This window comes from Adiantum capillus-veneris, chromosome 16 (assembly GCF_014529385.1).
Source record: "Adiantum capillus-veneris isolate H3 chromosome 16, ASM1452938v2, whole genome shotgun sequence".
Taxonomy (NCBI): Eukaryota; Viridiplantae; Streptophyta; class Polypodiopsida; order Polypodiales; family Pteridaceae; genus Adiantum; species Adiantum capillus-veneris.
The window spans coordinates 61,034,670-61,061,980 of NC_140946.1; positions in this window are offsets into that span (position 1 = coordinate 61,034,670).

Sequence of the window (27,311 nt, forward strand, 5' to 3'; positions counted from 1 at the left end):
AGAGCTGAAGGATGAGGCAGAACAACACCAGTTGGCCAAAGAGAAGCGGCAGAAAGAAATGGAGGAGCTAGGAGAGCTTCTAACCAAGTTATTTGATGCTTGCAAGACCAAAGATTAACAGATGACAAAGGTAACAAATGAACTCCTAACCATGACTCTATCAGTACAAAAGATCTAAGCAAAGCTTGATGTAGCAAATGCTTCTTTGCAGTACTCTGAGAAAAGGATCAATGATCAGGCATCCTTTTTGAGACAAATAAGGGAAAATCCTGTTGTCGCCTCGATCAAAGGTACAGATGAAGTCTATAAGACTTTGGAAAAAAGAAACAAGGAGCTGAAGCTAGAGCAATCACAAAGAAGAGACCTTGCACTGATGCGGGTACAACAAGAAGAGAAACTGCTCAAAGAGATAGCAGAGTTAAAAAGAGTCAATTAGCTGCCGAGAGAGGGACAACCAGAGACACAAGAAGAAAGAGGTCCCTCGGAGCAACCAATTGTCGATATTCCCTCAATCTCTTTTGCTGAGATGGAAACACAGCCGACAGAAGGTCTAGAAGGAGAAACGGATTTTCAAGTACCACTCACTGAAGCTGAGCAAGTGCCCATGGTCCAACTTTCTAAAGCTAAGAAAGACGCACTAAAGGAATAGGTTGCCCAGGAAATAGATGCAGAATGGAAAGCAGTGATGGATTGGGAGTTGATAGTTCTCCACTCAGTCAATGCCACTCAACTCACTCCCAACCAAATCAATGCACAGTGGCATCAGCAATCATTACCATACCCTTTGATCAGAGTAGAGCTACTATAGGTAAAAGAATTACAAAGATATGCAAGCAGAAGGCTTAGAAGATGTCCACCCCAAGTGGAGAAAGAGCTTGTTGAACAAGAATCCAAGATATCTGATTCTGTTTACAAGAGCACCTGCAGCACTATAGAAAGATGCAACATTCTGTCTTGTACCAAGGGTAAGGAAATGGCAAGCGTTTGAAGCACTAAAAAAAAGAGGCCGACATGGCCAAACTACCCATGATTGCCAGCTCCAGATCAGGGACCAATAAGAGAGGAATACATGGTGAAAACCGTAACGGGCACCATGACTTTCTTCAAAAGCCTTCCTGACCTCTCATGTGCCATGTTATATAATATTTGCAAAATGCTGCTCACATGTATTCAAGCTTTTCATCAGCGAGAGCAAGCAGGAGCGCCATGGATGTCTTTCCTTTAAGGCAATAAGGATCTCGTTTACGACTTAAGTGGCCAGCCTTTTGAAGAAGTCCTTTACGGCTTCTACGCCCGATGCATGTTTTTTTCCTCTAGCAATATGTTGGCATTTGAGGAAGCATTCTATATAGGTTTCTTCACTTAGCGAACGAAGATATTTGGCCAGTGGATTAGTAACCTCACATCCAGATTTGTTGGCTATTCAACCATTGAGCTTAAAAACAGAGTCACCATGCAGTTCTTGCAGGTTCCTGAGACAAAGAGAGAAGACTCAAATATAAGAAATCATTACACGTGCTTAAAGACCGCCTTGCCAACCGTCAACTCAAGACTACTTCAACCCATGAAGCTCTGTCAAGGGACGACACAATCGAGGAGAGGCAAAATGTTAGCAGAAAGCTAACTTGGATATCATTTTTTGGAGATTTTATTATTGTAAAAACACTTATTATTTTGATGAATCGGGAATGTTGTAACTCCTACTTTCTAGATAAACATTGTAATTGATGAGCCGGGGCTACAAGCTTCCTGATTGTATCAACTTATCTTTATTTAGAGCTCCGAGATTATTAGTTTTGACCAAGGTATAAAAGCCAAATTTTGTAAGGTTTTAATAAGTTTTGGATAATAGAAACACAGTGTGAGTTAACGGCGCTCACTTCTTTCCTTCTCGCTCTTCCTACTCCCTTCCTAGTTCTCACATTGCAGTGTCGTCTATTGCGTTGCAGCTGCAAGTAAGAGCTCTACGCATTGATGTAAGCATTTCATGGTAATCCGTAGCTTTTGGTATCACCGATCCACGGCCTAATTTCATCACAAGTAGGAATTTAAGCTTCAAAATCATAAACTAAGTATAGGTGGGGTATTGGGGCACCACTGCTAAGCATTTAGATGCATTTTGGTTCAAAAACGATTAGGTCAAAAACTCACTGTTGTTAATAATCGTGATTTTTACACTTGACCTAGAGTGAGATTTGAGACCACAAGCATGTGTGCTTAGGTTTTATAAACATATCGTAGAAGTTTTGTGAAGTTTGGATGTCGTTTGATGTTGTAACGGATGTGATTTGTTCGCCGATGAGCGATTAGCTTTTGGTAATTTCAGTCATTTGAGTGTAGCTTGAGTTACATGCGAGTTGTCTGTTGTTTTCCAAGAGATTGACAACCTCTTGTAGCCTCTATGCACTAGTTGAGTGAGCTGTTCGTGGTTCTCGCTATGTCTGCAATAAGATAGGAGTGAGGTTAGACACCCATCCTACACATGATGCATACTCCCCTCTAGAGCCTAGTCAAGGCCCAAATACCACAAGAAGGTGCATTCACTAATGCAATCAACTTGGCCTATAACTGGACCTTGGAAAACTTTCACTACTAACCATAACTTGCCCGTTCTAGCAACCAAAAAACCAAAAAAATTATCACAACCAAAAAAAGTGAATTATATTATCACAACCAAAAAAAGTACAAATTGTTGCCATGCTCGTGACAAGCCATGACAACTACAACGGGACATAACTACATCGGATGATAGGGGAGCCACCCCAAGGAAAGGGATGGGTGCACCTCTTCATCCAAGCAAGTTATTGATAACGGTGTTTCAAGTCATGTTCAATTCATCAAATTTTGATTGTTTTCCAATGGCGATGATCGCCCCCCTGCTTTCCTAGATTATCTATGAGAATTTGGTTGTTATAACGGTGTTCTCAAAGACACAATAGTTCTTTGTCTTCCATACATGTTTAAAGTAGCAAAATCTCACTACTTGTGCTATGATAAGAAGTGCTTGAATCATATACACTTTCCCTCCCAAGAAGAAATAGTTCTTGTAAAACCCAATTTTTCAGTTTTTTTGAACCCATTTGCAATTTTTTCCTGCAAGGCTATTAACTATTAAGCACTTCTTGAAATATGAGGGAGGTCTTCACTCATGGATATGCATTGCAAGCAATGATCCAAACGAGTTCCCATAGTGAGAGCTTTCAACCCCATCGGCAAGGCTCCCCGTAGCACCTTCCATATGAAAAGAGAGACATGTTCTTATCTTAATGTCTTTTAAATGACATTCTAAAAAAACTTTCAGTACCTACTCCTGGTCTGCGCAAGGTTTCAACACATTAGTTTCCAAGAATCCATACTTGCTTAATGTGAACATTATGACAAAACGAAGAAAAAAGGTCTAGCATATCCTTCTATACTATACACAACGGACCTTAAAATTTTCAAGTAAGGAGAGGGCATCCCAACCTCATGCATTGGTTGACTTAAAATAAAACCTTATAAAACCTCTAAGATAAAATGCAAAAGTAAAGGGTAAGAAGATTTGAAATGCAAAGGTGAATGATTTCATTGCAACCTTTTTGCTAATGAAAAGTCAAGTTTTGGTTTTTGCTTTCCATAGAGTAAATCTACCAGATTAAGTGTACATACCCAAAAAAGGACAATTTTGGTGGAGATTTTGTCATTTAATGAAAATTGTATTTTTGAAGATATATTTGGCTTTGTATTTTTAAGAAGATTTTTTTGAGACCAATATTGATATTTATTAAAAAAAATATGCAAGTTCAAAATTTTGAAAAATAACTATAGAGAAACACTTCTATACCCTTTTGTAAAGTGCTTGAAGAATCGTTGAACATAAGGCACTTGTGTTCTTGTCCCCCCTCCCCCAATTTATCGGTTTTTGCGGTGAGCGCGTGTATGTATGTGGATGCATGTGACATAGACACTAGTTAAGAGTTTAACATTGAGTATGGTTCTATAAAGAGAGAGGTGATTGCCTACTTACTACAAAGATGGGCTAGCTCTAGATGCAGCTCAAGTATGTCACAGGGGGGAGAGAGTGTGAGTGATAGAGTTAGCAAAGAGAGGAGGTTCATGTGAGGTCCATTATGAGATTTGGTAGGAGCACATGCCCTTGCGTAAATCACCTTTTGGGATGGAAGATAGGCCAATGTCATTGTGTGTGTGTGTGTGTGTGTGTGTGTGTGTGTGTGTGTGTGAGAGAGAGAGAGAGAGAGAGAGAGAGAGAGATTAGAGGGGCACCAATCAATGAGAAGAAGACAATAGAAGAGAGGTTCTCTGTGTGTGTGTGTGTGTGTGTAAGAGAGAGAGAGAGAGAGAGAGAGAGAGAGAGAGAGAGAGAGAAACAGAGAAAGTGATTAGAGAGGCACTAATCAATGAAAGAAAGATAAGGGGAGAGAGAAAGAGAGATATAAAGATCATAGAGAGGTCAACTTTTGACAATTGCTCACGTCAAAGTATCCTTAGTTTTTGGTAAAGATGACACACAGATTTTTCCTTGCAATGAAGTTGTGAGGCGACTACGCGCACACATAAAATAGATAGATAGAGGGAGAGAGAGAGAAGAAGAAGATAAGCTTTACCTTCAGTAAATTGAAAATGTTGGAACCTTGCCTTAAAAGGAAATTTTGATCACCATTTTACTACATTTGGAAAATAGAGGGATTTTTAACTCTCTCTCTCTCATGAGAAGAGGCTGCAAATAATTATTAAATGAAGAAACAACATGGAACTGTGAAAACTATGTACAACCTGGGAAAATTAAAACTGAAAAAACAAAAAACCAAATATAAATCCTCTCTTAAAGGACAAAAATCTACCCATGGGAAGTTAAATAAAGAGAGGATGATAACAGACTCAAAAAGATAGGCACTTCCACCAAAACCTCTCTCTCTCTCTCTCTCTCACACACACACACACACACACACACACACACACACACACACATACACACTCTTTCTCTCTTTTGTATATTTATAGCCGTTGTTTGGCTTTCCAATTTTGGAACAACAAGCTATTGCCCTTCATCCTTGCAGTAAAACATATGCTCTTGGGTAGGCTATCTTCCTAAAGCAACAAAACATTTTACCCAAAGCACAGGTTTGAAAATTCACCTGGGAAAGCTTCTTTGAGCTAGTTGTCATTGCAAGGAAGTGAGTGATTCATAGCTTCCAATCGAAGTTGTACCTACTCTTGCACATCAATTTAATCAATAATTTGGGTGCAACCATGATCCAAAACTCTCTTTTGAATTGGTCCCAAAACTTCTTGGCTTTGCTAATCCCTCGTAAGATGCACCCCAAATCGGCAAAAAGACATCTATAGCCACACTGCCAACAATTGCCGCCATCTTCAAACGTCAGTATCTTGATAATTCAATGAGTCATAAGCTCCCATGGAATTCACTTGCCACATAGAACTCATAAAAATCTTAGAGAGGCTAAGAGAACCTCAAATGGAACACCAATCAAGGCGACCAATTTGGCACAAAATTGGCCCTGAATGAAATTTGAACTGACAATATCTTGGCAACCGAGACTCTAATTGACGATCTAAAAAGACAAACATGCAGGACAATAAAAGCTCTTCACATCTATCCACTAAAACTATCTTGGACCACCTACCATTACCCGTCCCATCCGTGGAGAATTTGTAATCACTTCAACTTTGAACAGCCATATCTTTCACTCTGTAGGCCCCTTTGGGGAGCCACTTGGAGCATCTTGTAAAGAATAATGAGGGCCACCTATGGCACTCTCATTTTTTCACTTTCAACACTTCAAAAATGCACCTCTAAGAGGCACCATAATAGAGCATTCTGGCCTTGAAAACCACATGTAGCATATATAACTGCTGCTCCTTGCCAGCTCTTGATCTTCCCATCTGCCTTATCACTTTGGCAAGCCCTTGAGAGCCCATACAATCCTGCATTGCACTCATTGTAGGACCAACCATATTTGGTTGCACCAACGTAAATAGATAGATAGAGGGAGAAAGAGAAGAAGAAGAGAAGCTTTACCTTCAATAATTGTCGAACATTGGAGCAGTTGTCATGTTTGTTGGCGTGACTAGATCCCTTGGAATGCAGGGTTTGTAAAACATGGAAGAAGGGATTCAAGGGGTGAGGGATCTGGTAGTGGTAGAGATGGTACTGCTTTGGCAGTTTGGTGGCATCTTGGGGTATTTTGCGGTCTGCAATGTTGCTAGCAGGTGGTGCTTTGCTGGCTACTAGCGGTTTCACGGTTTGGACCAGATTGGTAGGTGTTACTATGGACTCTCATGGTGGAGAGCTTTGATGGGTGTAAGATTTAGTGTCTCCATGGGTTCTTTTTTGGGTGTTAAGCTTTGGTAGTTCCTACGGTGATATTGTGATCAACGATCGATCTCGTGGGCACTTTGTGCGGGTGGCTGCCCACCCCGATCGCAACCCCAATCGGTCTCTGTTTTTCTCCACTAATGGGTGGCTCCCTCAGCCTCTGGTTATGTGTAAGAGTGGCTCCCTTGTCAGCCAATCGGGTCATGTGGTACGGTGGCTCCTAGATCAACCAATGTTTATATTCTAAGGTCAGCTTGTCGTGGTACCTTGGCTTGGTCTATGAGAAAGGCTAGTCATGTAATTTTTTTGGATTTTATTTAAACAATGCCACTCACTATTGTGAGTTCTGCAAAAAAAAGGAAGGAAATTTTGATCACTGTTCAACTACATTTGGGCGATAAAGGAATTTTTTAACTATATTCTCTCTCTCTCTCTCTCTCTCTCTCTCTCTCACACACACACACACACACACACACACACACACACACACACACACACAATAAGAAGAGACTGATTTGTATTACTTTAAAACAATTATTAAATGGTGATGACTCTAAAAGCACTAAAGAAAAAACATGGAACTGTGAGAACTCAATACAACTAGCCACATTGGAAAAATAAAATTGAAAAAACCAAAAAATGAATATAAAGCCTCTCTTGCAGGAATAAAAGTTTCCCACAATAAGCTAAATAAAGAGAGGATGATATTAGCCTCAAAAAGATAGGCACTTCCACCAAAATCTCTCTCTCTCTCTCTCTCTCTCTCTCTCTCACACACACACACACACACACACACACACACACACACACACATGCGCGCACACACACACACACCCCACAATGAGAATTTTTAATGTATGTATGTGTGTATACACACACACACACACACACACAAAGAAATATACATACATACATAGAAATATATATATATGTGTGTGCGTGTGTGTGAATGTACATATACATATACACATACATACCAATATAAATACCTATATGTATATGTATTTGATGTATGTATGTATGTATGTATACATATACACATTTATAAATATATATATACATATGCATACACGTATATGTATTTGTTAGACACACACACACACAAACACATAGACATACATACATAGAAATATATATATATACATATATGTGTGTGTGTGTGTGTGTGTGTACACACACACACACACACACACGAGGAAAATTTCTAATGTTATAGAAAAAACCCAAGGGATCTTAGGGATCAAATTGACAAGTTGAAGTCAAGATTTGGCACTACCTTATCGATGCATAGAGAATGTTTGCACATGTTGCTACCTGTGATGGCCATGCAAAGGACCGTCAGCTACTCCAAATGGATACACCAAAATTTTTTACATCCCTCCCACTTGAGATGGACACCAAGACAGGACTCCTTCTGCTCTTTGATGCCAACTCAAGGGGGTGATAATCATTCCATTTCCTACATGGATTCCTTTTTCCCGAAAACTCTTCCATATCGATTCAACTTCCCAATCAAAGTTATCATACTAATTTTGAACTCACCTTACTAGGTCCAACTGGCCAGAGTTCTCTAGTTCACCCTTGGTTCAAGGTCATTGATGCTTTTTCCCGGTTATGACCATGCACAGGCGTTAGTGCGTTCCCCTAAGATGAGTGTGTTTGTTAACTACACAAAGCCCTTGTTTCCAAGTTTGATCCCCGTTCCGTAAAATTGAAATTCTTTTCCCCAGATCCCGACTTAACTTTATGGACAACATAAAATTGGGTTCAACTTTTTGGCCAACAAATTAACCCTCCGGAATCCACCCTCCCACCAAACCGTTTGATAAATGCACCTTCCCAAGGTAGTACTATGATACTAGAAAATAGTATTCCAAAACATGTTGAACCAAGAATACATATCAAGCATTTTAAAGCAACATGCAAACTATTGCATACCCTTGTAATTGTGCATTTGTCAGGTCGTTCTCACCTTTTTTCACTTCAAAATATTTTACTTCCTTTTTTCTTTAGTATTATTAAATTTATCTAGTTATCTTTGAAGCAATTACATATACTCCAGGCATATCCATATCCTCATCCCAGGACTTGAGTATCTTGTCTCCTCTGCCACGTGTGGAGGTAGCACCTTTACACAATTTCCAATTCTTATTTTTCTTTATCTTGTGTGGGAAAGACTTACAACAATAATCTATTCTATATTTTTTTAAATCAATAATCTGAGAAGTAGAGCACATATTTAACTGATGAGGACAATTGTGGAATAGACCATTTAGGTTCCCAGCCTTTCCAAGGTTCCTTTTTACCAAACAATAAGAAGAGTTTCTTAATTAAATCACATCCTCCTCCCTTATCTTGATCCCTTCATGGATCCATTTTCCTTCCTCCTTTTTTTGTCGGCATCAGGCCTACCCAGACTAGGCTGATTTCCAGACGTATCCGCGGGTCTCACCACCTAGCCAGGATTCACTCCCATTCAATCCCATTTCTATGGAAATGAATGAACTTGAGCTCAAAACATAGACCAATGGTTATCAATCGTAGCCGAAAAGGACCATCCCTCGTTGCATCCCATGGATAAACACCTGCTTTGGTCTTTTCCAAACATATAAGACAGAGTTTACACTTAAATCTTCTATGTTATGCTAGGGCTATCCACGTAAAATCTTCTTGGTAAAGTTTTAATCCTAGTTGAAATTTAGAGTGAGTTCTTTGAGTTATAATCCCTTAGTTCCTATTTCCTTTTAAAGTGTACTCAAACAAAACCTTAAGAAAACAACAAGTCTATTGGAAGTTTAAGGTTTTGTCTCAACGTAAGTCAAGTTAACCCCGTCATAAACGAATCCCATATGTTTTCTTTTCATCACTTGCCATCCATGGGAAATCTCCATGGAAGCGATGGGATTTTTATGTTCAAGCAACACGGGCATCCATTTTGTGAAGATATCCCCTTACTCCCCCTTCAAAATTTCAAAACAAATTTGAAAGTATACAAACTTGAAATGAACAATGCATATGCTTTCTATAATGAGTTTTTCTTTGGTGTGACCTATGCATAGTAAACACAAAACTTTGGAATGCACCAACTTGCAATCTTGAGACAAATAATTAAGAAACTTCCTTTGAGTGCTTATGCAAGAGTGAAACCCTTCCATGCATGGTAGTGTAAGCGTTAAAAAATATGAAGTTCTAGTGTAGTGAAAATTGCTCATGCAATGGTGTATGAATGATTAACAAGTTCTTCTTTAAGAAGGGATTTAGGCATACCTTTGCTACAGGAGAGGATTAATTATGTATCTCTAAAAGAGGTTTAAGGGTTTGGAGTTCTCCAACTGGCAAGAGGGGGATAGCCTTACTTGAAATGAGAATCCTCTTACAAAAGAAACTCCCTTGTTTATGATAGAATTATCCTTCAAGACTCAACTTCTTCTTGAAAGAATTAGATATTAGCTTAGTTATGTCATTAAAAAGCTTACGCACATATTTCATAGAGAGAAAAAATTGATTCTTTCTTTATTTAACTTGAATGCATGAAGAAAAGGTTGTAAGCCTTTTATGAGAGCATTTATTTTAAAGAAATTATATTGTCTCTTTTGGGAAACTAAAGTTAGTTCCAATTTAAAAATCCAAATATTTAATTTCTTTTGATTTATGGAGTTTTATCTCTATTAAGTCATTTAAATAAGAGTAACTTTAAACACTAAGAGTAAGAGAGTAACTTAAAATTTGATCAACAAAATGTTTGAGGGGAATTAGGGATAATTAAATATATTAGTCACTATTCATCATGCATACTATTTAGTTAAGTATGATCTCCATGCACCTATGGATAAAGAGAGTGTTTTCTCTTCTCTCTAGGCCATATTAGCTTGGTACTCTAAAGAACTTGAAATAACAAAACTTGAATTAACATTGTAGTTAGTGGTTAGCAATGTTGTTAGTTAACAAGAGAAAATTATTAATTTGTCATTCTAAGAAAGAGGAAAGTAAATGTGAGAGCTTAAGCATGAATTAATGTAGAATGAAGAATAACCCAATGTTTGAGGTGTGCAATGGCATGAAGATGACAAGAAAACGTTACTTTGGTGTGAGATCTTTAACATGAGGAAACATCTCCCTCTTCAAGACCACCAATTGTGCTACTTGGAAGGAGAGAATGGAAAGAGGCAAGAGAGATTCAAGCTATGGATGTCTTCTCTTGGAGAGGAGGTGTGTGTAGAAGATGTGTGTAGGAGGGGGGTGTGTGTGTGTGTGTGTGTGTGTGTTGCAAGAGGCTTGGCTAAGGCTTCCTCAAGCTTCTCTACAACTTACTCTCTAATTGCATCCTAAAAATGGAGGAGAGAAGTGAAAAATGAGAAGAGAAGCTCTCTTTTTATGCACATTCTTATCTTGATAGATTATCTTCCTTATCTTGATAACTTATCCTAATTATCAAAACTTTCTCAACAAGTTACTTACTCACCTTATCCTTATCTTCTCTTTTCTTTTTTTCTTATCTCTTTCTTTTCCCTTATCTTCTCTTTTTAGTTTTTCATACTAATTTTCTTGGAATGAAGTGCTAATTTCTTATGCATTGGTTATGTCCAAGGAAACCTAAAGTGTCTCAAGAGTAAACTAGGGTCCTCGGATTTAACCCAAATTTATCCATACATATTTTTTCTTTAATAAAAAGTTGATGGCTTAGATATGGTGTTCAAAAGTAAGGGCTAGGAGGAGGCCCTTACACCACCTTGGGGAGAAGGTGAGGGAGGAGAGTATCACAGAGTTAAGCTTTGCTAAGCCTTCTTTCGAGCTAGGTGTGTGATGATGTTTTGTTGTCAAAATGCATTGTGCTCTACTTTGTGGTTTTTATGGATGCATGTGCATGCCTTAAGCTCTTTCTTTGTAGCTATTCCTAACCTGGATCCATGCCCACCAGTGCACACCCAAATAGAGTTTTCTAAGGAGTTCAGGGAATGCTTACGGGAGTACTAGGCTGCAGAGAAAAGGGAACAAAGAGAGAGGCGAAGGCACACTCCCAGTACTCAAAAGCGAAAGGATGTCTAACTTGATGAGAAGCATAAAAGGAATATTCTTCATGCTATGTCAAAGTGCTAGCAAGAGATGGCATAAGGATTGACAAACAAACTCCAAGGAGAGATATTTGATCAACTACTCTAGCAACCAGTGTTTTGTAACCTGCAGAACTTGGCACATTGTATAGAGAGAGCAATGTTTTCAAACATTCAAAGCACATTGTCAGAAGGCAAGTCCCACACTCACCTACAAAAATACTTTTTAAGATGGCAACAATGATGGCTTGCATTAACTCCAGGGATGAAGTAGATGCAAGTCCCTTCACCAATAGAGCACTTGCAAAGTCACAGGGGTCTACATATAAGAAACATCATTTTTGCAAATGCACAACTACACTTTGAGAATGAGAACAATCCTTTTCTAGTTATAGCACGTCAATGATAGGCTCATCGTTCTACATGCATCACAAGGAAATTAAGAATCTTGTGTTTGGTTTATGGACAACAGAGACTTGAGTCTCTTTAAATAAGAAAGACATATGCTAGAGTCGTGTCGGCGGAAATGCTATCGTTCAGCATCCATTGCATTTGCTAGACCAACCTCAAGTATTGTGAACCATGCAATAAAACTTTGTTTCCCTACAAAGTAAGGATAGACACTAGGTAAATTGTTGTCAACCACCACTTCAAAGCCACTTTGAAGCAAAAAGATAAGTGCTTTCAACCACTTTATGGGGATATTGTTTGTATAAGTTGCTAGAAGCTTGTAAACTACACTTAAAACCCATTTTCAAGTAATGTTTTGACTGTTTGTTAATCACTTTCTGGGGTTGGATTTTGAAAATATGTTGAAGGTGCTTCCAAATACTTTGAAGTGCCTTCAAAAGCCTAAAAATAATTTGAATGGCTCTTAGGTGATCTTGACCACTGTCAAACTGTCACAACCACTTGATATTGGTTTTAGCGACCTCAAATACCACCTCAAAGTGTTTTGGTGGTTTTGGAATCACTTTAAAGTAAAACGAGGATGATCTTTCAAGTGGATGGAAATTAGCCTAGTGCTTATAGCTCCTTCTAACTACCACTTTCAAGTAGTTTGGTGACTACTTTCAACCACCTTCAAGTGGAACATGGAATTTTACAAAGTTCTTATATAAGTTCTCACCATTTTCAAGTAGTTTGATGACCGCTTTCAACCATCTTCAAGTGGTTGGAAATTTGCCAAGTGATTATATAGGTTCTCACCACTTTCAAGTAGTTTGATGACTGCTTTCAACCCTCTTCAGGGGGTTGGAAATTTTCCAAGTTCTTTAAGCTCCTTCTAACTACCACTTTCAAGTAGTTTGATGACCGCTTTCAACCATCTTCAAGTGGAACTTGGAATTTTTCCAATTGCTTATATAGGTTCTCACAATTTTCAAGTAGTTTGATGACCGCTTTCAACCATCTTCAGGTGGTTGGAAATTTGCCAAGCTCTTATAGTGGCTAGATTTCAAGTAGTTTGATGACCGCTTTCCACCCTCTTTAGGTGGTTGGAAATTTTCCAAGTGCTTATATAGATTCTTACCACTTTCACGTAGTCTGATGACCACTTTAACCACTTTCAAGTGGTTGGCACTTGCCAAGTTCTTTAAGGTTCTTTGTAACACTATTAAGTGCTTTCAAAAGCCAAAAAGTGGTTCCAACCACTATAAGGTGGTTAAAACCCCTTGGAAACGGTCAAAAGCCACTTCAATCATGCAAAGCCACTTTTTAAAGGTGCTAGAAACCTCAAAACTTGACTTTAAATGAATTTCTTCCACCACTTTCATCACTTTGAGTTGACTAGAATTTTACCAAGTGCTAATTCATACGTTCCTCTCCAGTGCTTTAACAAACCTGAAAATTGGTTGTAACAACATGTAGGTAATGGTTTGTAGTTAGGTTAATCACTTTTGGCAATTTTAACCACTTGCTAAGTATTTTGAACCATTTTAGGTTTTTGTATATTGCTATTGCTATCATTAAAATACAACAGTGGTTGCCTCACTCTTCAAACAAGTTTTGAGAGTTGAACAAATTGCGGATTTGGGCTAACATTGAAAGGAACAGCCTTGATGTGGTTCAAATCACTGAACATAGATGATTTTCCACCATAGAACAACTCTTGTGCCAATTTTCAAAGGAGTTATCTAAAACGGGGATCACTCACAACAATGTGTCACAAATCTGAGCTTTCAAATAAAGAGAGAACGAGAAAGTGAAGGAAGCTTTTCTTCTCTTCAAATAGTACATCAAGAGATGTCCCGCAAGAGAGTTGCCACAAAATGAGAGATTATCAGTTACCTTCATAGAGGGCTTGAGGAACGAAACTGTCAAAAAGGACATGCATTTGAAGTCATGCACGACCTTTGAGAAAGTCACTAGAGAAGCCCTATATCTAATTAGCAATTATAAGGCCTACGTAGAGGTGACGGGAAGTATGTTTCAAAGACCATTCTACAAGAGCAACCATCAATTGCACCACCAACTATGCAAAACATGGGACCATGCTATGAGTGTGGAGGTAATCACTAGCCAAGAGATTGTCTTCATTGGGCAAGGAACATAGAGATACTTGGGTATTGTCTAGAATGCAATGTTGCACACCTAACTCATGATTGTCCAAAACACCCAAAGAACAAGGGAAAAGCAACTTTAAACATTGTAGAAGTTCTACCCTCTTCAAGTGGATATGAGATAGAACCAATGGTTTCTGTACATGTGATGACTTGAGCTCAAGCTCAAAAAGCTTCCAAAAACAAACAAGCCAAGAAATCCATATTGCCTACTCAAATAGAAATTGAGAACATATCAATGAGAACTAGAAAAAAATTGTAGAAAGCCAAACGATACAAATTGAGAACACAAAGACTGAAAGAGAAAACCACCTTACAAACTAAGTTGCAACAAACCAAAGAGAAACTAAAACAAGAAATGGAAAACAGAGAACGAACGAAAAAAGAGAAATCATCCAAAAATTCATCAAGAAGTACCGTCTTGGTAAAAAAAGTTAACGAGCAATGAGATGCCATGTTGCAAGCTTACGAGGCTAGACTAAAACCCAATCAGACATTCGAACAAATATTGTTGATGTATCCACACCCAAAATTCAAAACAAAATGGATGGAAATGTGAAAACCGCTCATAGAGATAGCTTAAGCTCTAATGTAGCTAGAAGTATTGAAAATCCATGAGCAAGTAGTGCATGTACCTGAGAAAGAGAACAAAAGACATGTTGGAGAGGGGGAATGGGGGAACACACCCGGCACAAACACAAGGGCCTCTCTATAGCTCAGGGTATTCACAATACCCCTATCCTCTCGGAAAACACCTTCAAACACAAAACTCACACTAGCAGACCACCACCTGCACGATTTCCACTGCTCACACACTCTACGAAACCACCACACGACGCACACCTGTTGCCATGGCCTATCTCCACCCTTACACACACTCACAACAACTCAATTTCACTCTCTCACTCAAAACACCGTCGGTCCGGGGAGGCACACATTTCCACACAGCCGGCACCGAGGAGAACCATGAAAGAAGGAGAAAGAGAAGGGGGGAAGGGGAAACAACAGCAAGACGAGGCAACAAAGACTCGATTGCACTCCACAAAACACCTGTACAAACTCACACTGCCATCACCATGGCCATTTACACAAAAGAGATACAAAGGGCTTTGACAGGCACACTCCTGTGTCCAAAAGCTCCACTTTGCAGGCTTCAAACGGCACTCCAAAGGCCAAGAAAAAGCCCCTAATTTGATCAATTTTTTACTTTTATAGGGTGGGGGGTTCAATTTGGGAAATTGCACTTTAATTGGTCCATATGGAACCCATTTTTTGTATCTTTTGGGAGGGGAGGCACCGCCTTGCTCCATCTGCTCTCTTCTTCTCTCTTTTGCACTTGGGGGGGGGGGCATTAGCGATGTCGCTATTGCCTCCTAACCTTTTCTTTTTTTTTTCACTTTCATTTTGACCCCTTTGGGTGGGCTATTTGGAACTGCACCATTGACCCATATTTGACTCACTCTCTCTCTCTCTCTCTCTCTCTCTCTCTCTCTCTCTCTCTCTCTCTCTCTCTCTCTCTCTCTCTCTCTCTCTCTCTCTCCATCCGACTCCTCTTTGGTCCATGCCTTTGCCCGGACACTCTGTGGAGTGGTCTCATTTGTCCGCCCTTGGAGTGGCCTTTTGGCTGCTGCTCTGCTTGCTGTGGGAGCTTCCTCTTACATGGGGGGGGGAGGGCAATAGAGATGTCGCTATTGCCTCCCTTCCCTTCCTCAAAATTTCTGGGCCACGGGACCACCCTCCTAGTCGGGCGTCACATCATCATCGGGTGGCCGCCTCACCCGGCACAGCCTTCTTCCCCACGCGGGCCACTGCGCCGCCTCGCCTCGCCAAAACCGCCACGGACATCCCTGCGCAGCGCCGCCACGGTCTAAACAGTGCCCCATGCCTACGCCATAGCCAAGGTAACAGGAGCTCACTCCCTTGCTTCACACTCGAGCAATGGGCCACGCCCCAGCTCTTCTACCCCAAATATCCGCCAACCGGGAGCACATGTGGGACAAATGCATTCTACGTGTCAGCTGCTGCTGGGCACACCCCCCTTTGGAATATTACCCAAAGTTTCCAAAAACTTCACAAAAAACTCCTCAAGGGGCTCCCTTTTCTTGGCCCTACCATGCTTCATCTGGTAATTGGAGCTCCAAGCCGTCGAATTGCACCGAGTCTCCACCGTGTCGGGCCAGGGCCATGCAAACCTCATCGCCCTTTGACTTCTCTGAGTTTGCCATCCGAGGTGGCCAAAAAATGGGAAATGCATCTGCATGCACTCAACCGCCCAATGCTCGGTTTTTTCTCCCCACTGTAACTCGGTGCTCAAGGCTCAGAATCACAAGCCGCGGCTTCCTGCTCACTCCAGACATCACACCCTATCTGCTTGAACTTTGTTGAGGCCTAGGAAACGCCAGATGGCACCTTTCCCAATGCAGTCAAGTGGACTCATACACGGCCCTCGAAAAATCTTCTAATGGCCATAACTTGCTATCCTGAGCTCCGATTTGCAATCCAAGAAGACAGGCACACTCCAAAACTCAAGCGCTACACATGTATATACTGACACCAGCCCGGGCCACCTGCCCCCAACTGCCCTGTCCGTCGAGGATCTGCTACACACTTCAGCTTTAAACTTCAGTATCTTGCTCATCGGGGCTCTGTTTGACAAGCCGTTTGGACCGGCTTTTAGAGCACACTGAACACTACATTCCAAAGTATTGACTTGACATTTCGAGCACCTTCATCTTCCATCCCTTCTGGACCATCCCGTAGCACTTTTTGGCCTAAAAAACCACATCAGGCATACTTTCCCGTTATCCTTGGGCTGCCTAGGTCCTTGGTACCTTCCCTAGCCTTCTACACTGCACTCGATTGTTGCCTCTGCGTGGCATAGACCATCTCCTAGCCTTGACCAACTTTGGCTGCACCATCATTGCCCACCCCCTTGTTGAACATTTATGTTCAACCACACCTGGCCTTATTCCACTAAGAGAGTGCACGCCAAAAACATACTCTCTGTACACTACAAAACCACCTAGTATATATACAAGAAACTGGCATCTGCTACCCGCTGTCTTTGCTCATGCAGGTTGCCCAACCCCCTGCTTTACCTGTAATCACCCTCCTGGGTCAAACACCTTGCATTGGTCTTCTCCATCCACTTGCAACAACAACTTTGCATAGCGCCACACCAAGGCACATATCCAACTGCATAACCAAATTGCCATCCACATACTTCTAACACTCCAAGCATTCCTTGAAAAACTACCCACTCGCAACCAAGCACCTCCAAGAACACCAAATAGAGCACCCTCGTGCTCACCATCCTGCTCAATCAACACTCGTGACCTCCCTGACCCGCCCTCCCATCCATGTAAAGCTAGATCCTGGTCTAGCAGATCCTGTACTTGCTCAATAGTAGACTGCACAGCTACCTTGATTAGCATTCCCTTCAACCACCACTCACAGACCTCCTTACAAAGCTTGGACACCACCTTGAAGTCCGCATCACCTGTCATAGAGTGCACCAACTGCATAGGAATCACCTCCTTCTTTGACTCTACTGCACCCTTCTCACCTACCATGAACTCAATTCCAGCATCGTCGAGCTCCTCCTCGTCAATTGGCCCTTCAAGGTCGATAAGCACCACCAGCTTGTCCACTGCAATTACCTGATCTTCCACTACTGCATCCTCAAGCTCTGCCAAGGAAGAGAGAAACTTGTTCTCTATTGCATCCTCCTCGTCCTGTTCCATAGGTACAACTGCTCTATCCCTCTTGGCAAAATTTTGCACTTGCTGCACCACTATGGCATACTCTACTGCTATCTTCATCAACATGGCCATTAGCATGGCACTGCACATCAGTTTTACTTGCTCTTCACCACATGTAGGGTTAGACTGCTCCACTTGGTCTTCACTAAGCACCTTGGCTTGCACTTCATGCTGCTCCACGCACATATTCACCGCCTCTCCACTCACATGTAAGAGGTCGAACTCATCATACCTGGATTGGGATGACTTGGTCTCCCAACTCGTGTCTGCATCCATAGAACTATCATCACTCGACACAGCCTCCACTTCGGTTTCAAGCTCGAGAATCTCCTCTAGCTTCATCGCTTCGACCTCGTCTGCAAACCGCACTCCTTGCTCTTTACCGCACTCCAATGGAGCTTCAACAACCGCACTCAAATTCGATAGCACATTGTTTGTCCACTCTGGAATCACCTCCACTTCCTCCACAACTGGAACTGCTCTAGCCGGCATCTTTGGCATAGGAACCATCCTGTCTCTTTACAGCCAAAGAACCCTTGGTTCTTCTTGCACTTGCACTTCACTTTGTACCACCTGCGACTCCGCTACCACCGCATCACACTACCTTGGCTTCACCACACTTGGCAAACCTTACCTAGCCTCACGCTTCTTCAAAATCTTCATGGTTCGCCCTATCGCTAGAGCTACCGCCTCCTCATATGACATTGGACCATCTACCTCCACTTTATCTGGCACTTCCACATGCAGGCAATCCATGAATTTACACAACTTCAAAAAACTGGCATTTTTTGCAGAAGTTACCTTGATTAAATTTCCCCGTAGGACTTCAAATTCCCACTCGAATGCTTGAAAATCTCCCTCCAAGCTTTGCTTCAAACTGTCTAGCTTCCGCTTTACCTCATCTAGCTGCGCATTCGCAACAAATCTGCTTCAAAAAATAGCCTCCAAGGCTTTGCGATCTGCTTTTTCTTCTTCACCAAGGCTATCGAACCATAGCTTTGCTTTACCACGAACCAAGAGCGGGAACACTTGCACCGCACCATCTTCTCTCGATAATCCGCTTTCCAACACGAACAATCCGTAGTCTTGAAGCTAGGTTTCTGCATCTTCAACCCCAGTGAAAATGGGAAATCCCATCCAAGCCATCACTAGCAGCACCTGCTCTTCAAAGGCCGCACCTTTGGCATCACCAAAATCACTATTTCGACTTCAACTAGGAGCATCAGCATACTCCTCCGTGGGGGCACCAGAAGATGGAGAGGGGGAATGGGGGAACACACCCGACACAAACACAAGGACCTCTCTATAGCTCAGGGGATTCACAACACCCCTATCCTCTCGGAAAACACCTTCAAACACACACCTCATACAAGCAGACCATCGCTTGCTCGATTTCCACTACTCACACACTCCACAAAACCACCACACGACGCACACCTGTTGCCATGGCCTGTCTCCACCCTTATACACACTCACAACAACTCAATCTCACTCTCTCACTCAAAACACCGTTGGTCCGGGGTACATTTCCACACAGCCGGCACCAAGGAGAACCATGAAAGCAAGAGAAAGAGAAGGGGGGAAGGGGAAACAACAGCGAGACGAGGCAACAATGACTCAATTGCACTACACAAAACACCTGTACAAACTCACACTGCCATCACCATGGCCATTTACACAAGAGAGATACAAAGGGCTTTGATAGGCACACTCCTCTGTCCAAAAGCTCCACTTTGCAGGCTTCAAACAACACTCCAAAAGCCAAGAAAAAGCCCCTAATTTGATCAAGTTTTGACTTTTATAGGGTGGGGGGTTCCATTTTTGACTTTTTATAGGGTGGGGGGTTCAATTTGGGGAATTGCGCTTTAATTGGTCCATATGGCACCCATTTTTGGTATCTTTTGGGAGGGGAGGCACCGCCTTGCTCCATGTGCTCTCTTCTTCTCTCTTTTGCACTTGGGGGGGGGGGGGGGGGGGGGGCATTAGCAATGTTGCTATTGCCCCCTAGCCTTTTCATTTTTTTCTTTTTTTCACTTTCATTTTTACCCCTTTGGGTGGGTTATTTGGAACTGCACCATTGACCCATCTTTGACTCTCTCTCTCTCTCTCTCTCTCTCTCTCTCTCTCTCTCTCTCTCTCTCTCTCTCTCTCTCTCTCTCTCTCTCTCTCTCTCTCTCTCTCTCTCTCTCTCCATCTGACTACTCTTTGGTCCATGCCTTTGCCCGGACACTCTGTGGAGTGGTCTCATTTGCTCGCCCTTGGAGTGGCCTTTTGGCTCCTTCTCTGTTTGCTATGGGATCTTCCTCTTACATGGGGGGGAGGGCAATAGCGATGTCGCTATTGCCTCCCTTCCCTTCCTCAAAATTTCGGGGCCGCAGGACCACCCCCCTAGTCGGGGGCCACGTCATCATCGGGTGGCCGCCTTACCCAGCCCAGCCTTCTTCCCCACGCGGGCCACTGCGCCGCCTCGCCTTGCCAAAACCGCCACGGACATCCTTGTGCAGCGCCACCATGGTCAACACAGTGCCCCACGCCTGCGCCATAGCCAAGGTAACGGGAGCTCACTCCCTTGCTTCACACTCGAGCAATGGGCCACGCCCCAGCTCTTCTACCCCAAATATCGGCCAACCGGGAGCGCATGCAGGGCTAATGCATGCCACGTGTTAGCTGCTGGGCACACCCTCGTTTGGAATATTACCCAAAGTTTCCAAAAACTTCACAAAAAACTCCTCAAGGGGCTCCCTTTTCTTGCCCTTTCCATGCTTCATCTCGTAATTGGAGCTCCAAGCCGTCGAATTGCACTGAGTCTCCACCATGTCGGGCCAGGGCCATGCAAACCTCACCACCCTTTGACTTCTCTGAGTTCGCCGTCCGAGGCCGCCACAAAATAAGAAATGCATTTGCATGCACTCAACAGCCCAATGCTCCATTTTTTCTCCCCACTATAACTCGATGCTCACGGCTCAGAATCACAAGCCGTGACTTCCTGCTGACTCCACACATCACACCCTATCTGCTTGAACTTTATCGAGTCCTAGGAAACGCCAGATGGCACCTTTCCCAATGCAGTCAAGTGGGCTCAGACACGGCCCCCGGAAAATCTTCTAATGGCCATAACTTTCTATCCAGAGCTCTGATTTGCAATCCGAGAAGACAGGAACGCTCCACAACTCAAGCACTACACATGTATATACTGACACCAGCCCGGGCCACCTGCCCCTAGCTACCCTTTCCGTCGAGGATCTGCTACACACTCCAGCTTTAAACTTCAGTATCTTGCTCATCGGGGTCCGTTTGACGAGCCGTCTAGACCGGCTTCTAGAGCACACTGAACACTACATTCCAGAGCAGTGACTTGACATTTTGAGCACCTTCATCTTCCATCCCTTCTGGACCATCCCGTAGCACTTTTTGGCCTAAAAAACCACATCAAGCATACTTTCCCGTATTCCTTGGGCTGCCTAGGTCCTTGGTACCTGCCCTAGCCTTCTACACTTCACTCGATTGATGCCTCTACCTGGCATAGACCATCTCCTAGCCTTGACCAACTTTGGCTGCACCAACGTAAAGAAAACCAAACGGATGAACCAATTAAATCAGGGAATGATATGCCATTGGACACAAGGGGGGTTGCAAACATGCTGGATGAGGCCGAGTTTCATGAGATTCCCCGAATTCTTGAAGTGGACCAGCTGTGGTTGTAATCCTTACAAGAGACGATCAAAAACCAAAAGGATAGTAGTGCTACTTTGCAGTCAGCACCTATCCCTGAGCTCAACATGGATCACAAGTTCTATCTTGGAGATATATGATCTCTCTATGGGGATGCAGGGTGTATCACATTTAAAGAGAGCAAACCACACTCTCTACAGACTTTACTATCCTTCATAGGAGAACATAAAACAAAAGTGGAGGTTAGAGTGGTACCTTCTCAGTGGAGAGCCACACCAAAAATGATGGATACCAAAATCTTGTAGGAATTGATGTCTTCTCCTATACAATGTAAGATTACTCTTTCAAAGTTGTTGAAAATTAGATCGCGTCTATGGGGGAAAATGTGCAAAAACTTGGAAAAATCGGGGTTGAAAAGCCATCCACAGGATAAACTTGCAGATGAAATCATGGAAACAACATGGCCAAAGAAACCAAAAGCAAAGCCCGTGCTAGTGAATAAGGTAGGTGACTACTACAAAGGAGAAGAAGGAAACACAATCTTACCACTAGAGTAAGGGAGTAAAAATGATAGCAATACTTTACAGTGGGGTAGGAGTAGCCATTGGTACAAAGGGAATTGGGGAGAAATGGGAAAGACCAAATCTCAAAAAAACGTGCATGAAATTGCAACTAGCATATGAATATGTAGAGAGACCCTTAGGGATGTTGTAACAAATTATTGTATCCTCTTGTGGAATAGAGTACGAGCACACTTTTGTTGTAGCTGACTTTGGAAAACGAAACAACTTTGAGGCTATTTGGGATGGCCATTCATGTGTCAACCCAAAATGGTTCAAGATTGGGGCTATGACCATCTCTACTTACGACATAAGGGTATCAAAACCAGGGTCATCACAAACAACCATAGTTATAGAGATGTAAATCGCACTCGCATGGAAGATTTTGGTGTGACTACGGATTTCAAAACACAATTACTTGCTTGGTTGGAATCTAGATGTGTGGATCATTTGAATGTGGAAGCCTGAAAAATAAAGATTGTGTCTTAGAGCGCTCGATAAAAGATGAGTACTATGTAAAGGGGTCGTTTCTAGAGGATTTATTTGAACCATTTGGCTAGGAGCACATATTGGTGACTCTAGATGTTGGCATAACAAAATAAAACCTACCAAGTTTTGCCGTAAGAATGGTTGTGACATAACTCCCTATTTTACGATAAAGGTATTGAAGGAGCTAACAAAACTAGTGAGTATGAAAGCAGAATAGGTAAGATAAAAAGCAATTTCATGGAGCGTGATACAAAAGCACAAACAAAGGATGACGAGAAACTACAAGACTATGTCATCATCGACATACCTGACGAATCAAAAAAAGTTTCTTCAAAGAAGCTGACTCTAGGAAAAGAGCAATTGAAAGCAGGTGAAGAATAAATTCCTCTAAGTACCGCATCAAATCTTTGACAAAATCAAGAACAAAAGAAAAAAAAGGATAAGACAAAATATTGAGTGTCTCCTACAATGATCAAATTCAATGAATGTGGAGAAGCAGGATTCAAAGTCACATGTTCAGCTGTTGATCCTTATGCGACAAAGAATCTTATGTCTTATAAAGACACCAATCATAGAGCTAGTGTACACAAGTTTTAATTCATAGGTTCCTATCTTTGGCGTGGCAGAAGCTGTACTCAAGTTGAGTACTAAGGAGTTTAAGGACACATTCTACATAATCGACTCCCATCACATCATCAAAGAGAGTCTAGTTCTAACTAAAAGTTGGATTAACATCTTCTTTCAACAACCACCAATAGCTTCAACAATAACAACAACAAACACCTCAGAAGCATCTCAAGCCCATGCAAAGAACAAACAACAAACCATCGTGGAGAAAGGTAAAGCTAAAGCAGCCACTGAAGTAGATCAACCTCGCAAGTCAACTTTACCTTCAACAAGCCTCCATCAAACTTCTTGCGTAGCCTCAACATCAAACCACAACATCAACAATGCAATGGAAACCAAAGTAAAAATTTTATCAATCCAAGTTTCCATCACGACGACAAAATCGAAGAGAATACACCAAGTGTTGGTATCCAAAGAGCACATCAAAGTCAAAGATCTAGTTTGGATACACCACTTGCAAGTCCAGCCTCAACAATTGAAGGTAATAGGGTGGGAAGCATCAAATGAGTCAATCATAGCTGGGGGATACCTCCAAGGAAACGCTAATGTTTGGACCATAAATCCTAAGGTAATAGCTTGGACATACTCATCCCAGGAAAGAAGTTATGCAAAGCAAAGGTCGATCTATCAACAAAGACAAACACCTCAAGTAGGAGGAAGAAGAATTTGCAAAAGGAAAAATCAAAGACATTCAAAGAAGTAATCAATGCGACAAGTATGGGTATCAAATTCAGACATCAACCACGCTACCCAACAATGATGTGTGGAGCAACAAATGATTCCAATCAAGCTACTTGAAGCACAAATGTTTTATGAAGATAACACTCAAATATGGTAATCAAAAGTAGTAGCTCAACCTAGAACAACAAAGACAAGGATGGTCACACAGTGACCAAAGACAAGGTGGGTTCCCAAATCACTAGTGGGAACTCAATCATAGAGAACCCACACACATCTCCAACTGCTTCTCATGGGAGATAAAGCAAAGATTCCATCAGTCCCTACAAAAAACACCATATCAGAGAGTTAGAGACTTTACAAAAAAATTTGGGAATTACCAATGTCTTGAAGATTTTGCCATATGGACAAGTCTAAAACTATTTTTTAAAATCAAAGGCTTCCACAAGATAGTACCTGAAATGAACTTCCTAGCCATGCTCTCAAAACTTTGACTAAGATTTGGCCATGTGGTCAAATCTTAAGCTTCTTTTGAAAGTGAGAATTGTAAAATTTCCAAATTCACTAATATAGTGTTAACAACCAAAGAACTTTTTTCACAACACATCATTGACATTCAACAAACAAAGCAAAAGAAGCCAACATATGCCAACCTACTCAACAAAATGGTGGCATCCATAGACCAAAACAATAAAGGAGACATGAATCTTCAAGAACTTATGGTATTGGGTTTTTGGCCTTGAACAAGTACTTTCAAATCACCATTAAAAGTACATGGCATAAAATTCAAAGTCGGGCAACTAAGCCAATAAATGAGGGAGTCATTAATTCCAAAGCTTCAAGTAATATTCTCTTTGGATTAAGTGTCTTAGCTATTCTAGGTATTTCTCAAGCTAGAAGATTGAGTATAAACATGTTGTGTTGCTCATGCTGGTATAGGTGAGTATAAGAGTCAAAGTCTATGTAATTTACGTCTGGTTAAGTGAAGGAGAAAGTCCACAAGGCACTCATGCATTGAGCATAGTGAGGTATGAGTGGAGAAGATTCTCCATCAAAAACCATTCTTGAAGACATGGGAAGCTATTGCAGCGTCTTTTGATGTTGAGGCGGGTCCGAGGCAAAGAATAAGAGAGGCGGCCTCTAAACACCCCTCAAGGATCTCGTGCTACTCAATTGGGGTTGGGGCAGCCACAAGCAAGAAACAATAACAAAAATAAACCCACATCCAAACAAGTGAAGGGGCACCACCTAGTTATAGGATGTGAACTAGGACACGAGAGATATTGTCACGACCAAGAGGAGGTGCAACAAAACACACACAAACAATCTCACACCAAGACACGCACCAAATGGAGCAAGAGAGAGCTAGAGCAAAGGGAGAGATAGAGAGACAGAGAGAAATAAAACTTGCGTAATACCCGGTTTGTAACTTTTGCAAATGGAGATGGTTCTTTACAACGCTACCATAGAGTTTGTACACAACCTAACCAAATGTGTAGTAAATGTTAAACATTGCCAACACACACATCCACACTACCTTAGGGTGTGATAGACCTCTCACCACAATACCCTCTTAATATGGATACAAATTTGGTAATGAAAACACACTAAGAACTTTCTCAAACAAGCTCAAATGATAGAACTTAAAAGACACAAGTCACATTGCATTTGCCAAAAAACGTTACACAAGTGGGAGGACAAAGATCCAAAAGCCAAACGCACCTTTGAAGCACCAAAACCTCAATTTTTGATAGTGGAAGAGCATGTACAATATTAGTTTGATATAGGGCACTCACACACTCTCTCTCTTTGCAATGTGTAGCATCAAAGCTTCTCCCACACCAAGTGTTAAGCTCACAAGGTGATGATTACACCTAAATCTCTACTTACGTATAGAGTGTTGGGATACTTTGTGAGATATTTGGGATGATTTACAAGAAGGAGAGGGGTCTATTTATAGGTTGGAGACCCCTCATTAAGGTTATTTATAACCTTATTTACAGGCTAATCAAATCAAGATTAGCATTTCTTTTGAATATCAAAACATTGCGGCCCTTCTTTGTCTACTTGAGTCATGAATGTGAGATCAAAAGAGAGCATTAATGATGGTAGATAAGGTGAAGCTAGAGTTTTACGGAAGGAAAGAAGGAGAGAGAGAGAGAGAGAGAGAGAGAGAGAGAGAGTTTTTAATGTGCACATCTCTTGAGATGAGGTTCCTTTTCTGGTTATGTCAATGGCTATTTTGTATTAGTATTTTAGTGGTTAGTGTTAGTAATCACTAAAAAGTTAATGATATATTTACAATGGGTAGAATGAGGAGGATGGTTGAAGTAAGATGGTTGAATGAAGTGAGGGAATCCTTGTCATGGTGAAGCTTTGAAGAAGTTTTAAACTTACTTGTGTAGGTTCTAAAATATGACTGTCGGTCCTCTTCTTCTTCTTCTTCTTCTTCTTTTCTTACGTCGTCGCCGCAAGGGTTGAACATCATGCTCAAAGTAGAGATGTTGGTTGATGAGGATTTTCAAAGATTAAGCATGGTTTTACTTGCTGAGTTTTATGTATATAAAGAAGAGGTAAAAAGGAATTGTAATTTAGAGGTATTAGAGAGAGGCATAGAGATGGTGTAACGATACATGTAGAGTTCATATGAGAGCTATGGAGGTGAGAGGGGAGGTTAATGGTGAAGAGGGTGAGAGAAACCATGGAAGGTGCAGGTTTGAGGGAGGAATAGAGAGAAATGTGTGTGTGTGTGTGTGGAAGTGTGAAGGAAGGTGAGAGAAGACTAGGGTGACGTGAGAAAAAGTGTGCAAACTCGGATCCACCAAAAAAATCATATCTCACCGTTGATAGCTTCAAAAATTATGAAAACTTTTGAGGTGATTATTCAGCTTGTGAGCTTTTTTAAAAAAAATTTGATTAATTCCTCAAATATGGAGTGGAGGTGGATGCCAAAAATGTCACTAGAATACCTATTTTTCCTCCTTCAAAAGTCTTCAGTGGCCCCCCTTTTGTTGAATTTTCATAATCCTCCAAGAGTGAGCCCCTCCTTGCATGAGAGCATGACCTAATAGATTCTTGAGGGTTTGAAAATATGCATGGATTAGGATTATTCACAAATATGATATATGGATATGATGGAAAAAAACACGTTATTTTATAAACAATTTGTGGAATCTAAAATAGTGTCAGTTGTATATAATTATAAAATAGAAAAAAGAAATATATAAAAATATAAAGAATCAAATGAGGGACCCTTATTTGTTTATTGATGAAGGACTATTTACAAGAAGTAAATACAAATGCATGTACAAAAAATATAATTTAGGTAAAGGGAATGACTGGGTGAAATGTATTTTTGTGATTTTTTCTCGGAGTGGGTTTACACCAAGATTTGGAGAGGCTTGTATTAAAATATTTATTTACTTAATAAAGAGTATGTACAATGTAAGATAAGTACAGTAATGGTAAGTCAATGTACATAACATACTTAGATAGATATCGTACATCTAGATAAATGTATTTAAATAAATATCAAATAATTATAAAAAGTCCATATATTTAGGCCTGCCTTGACA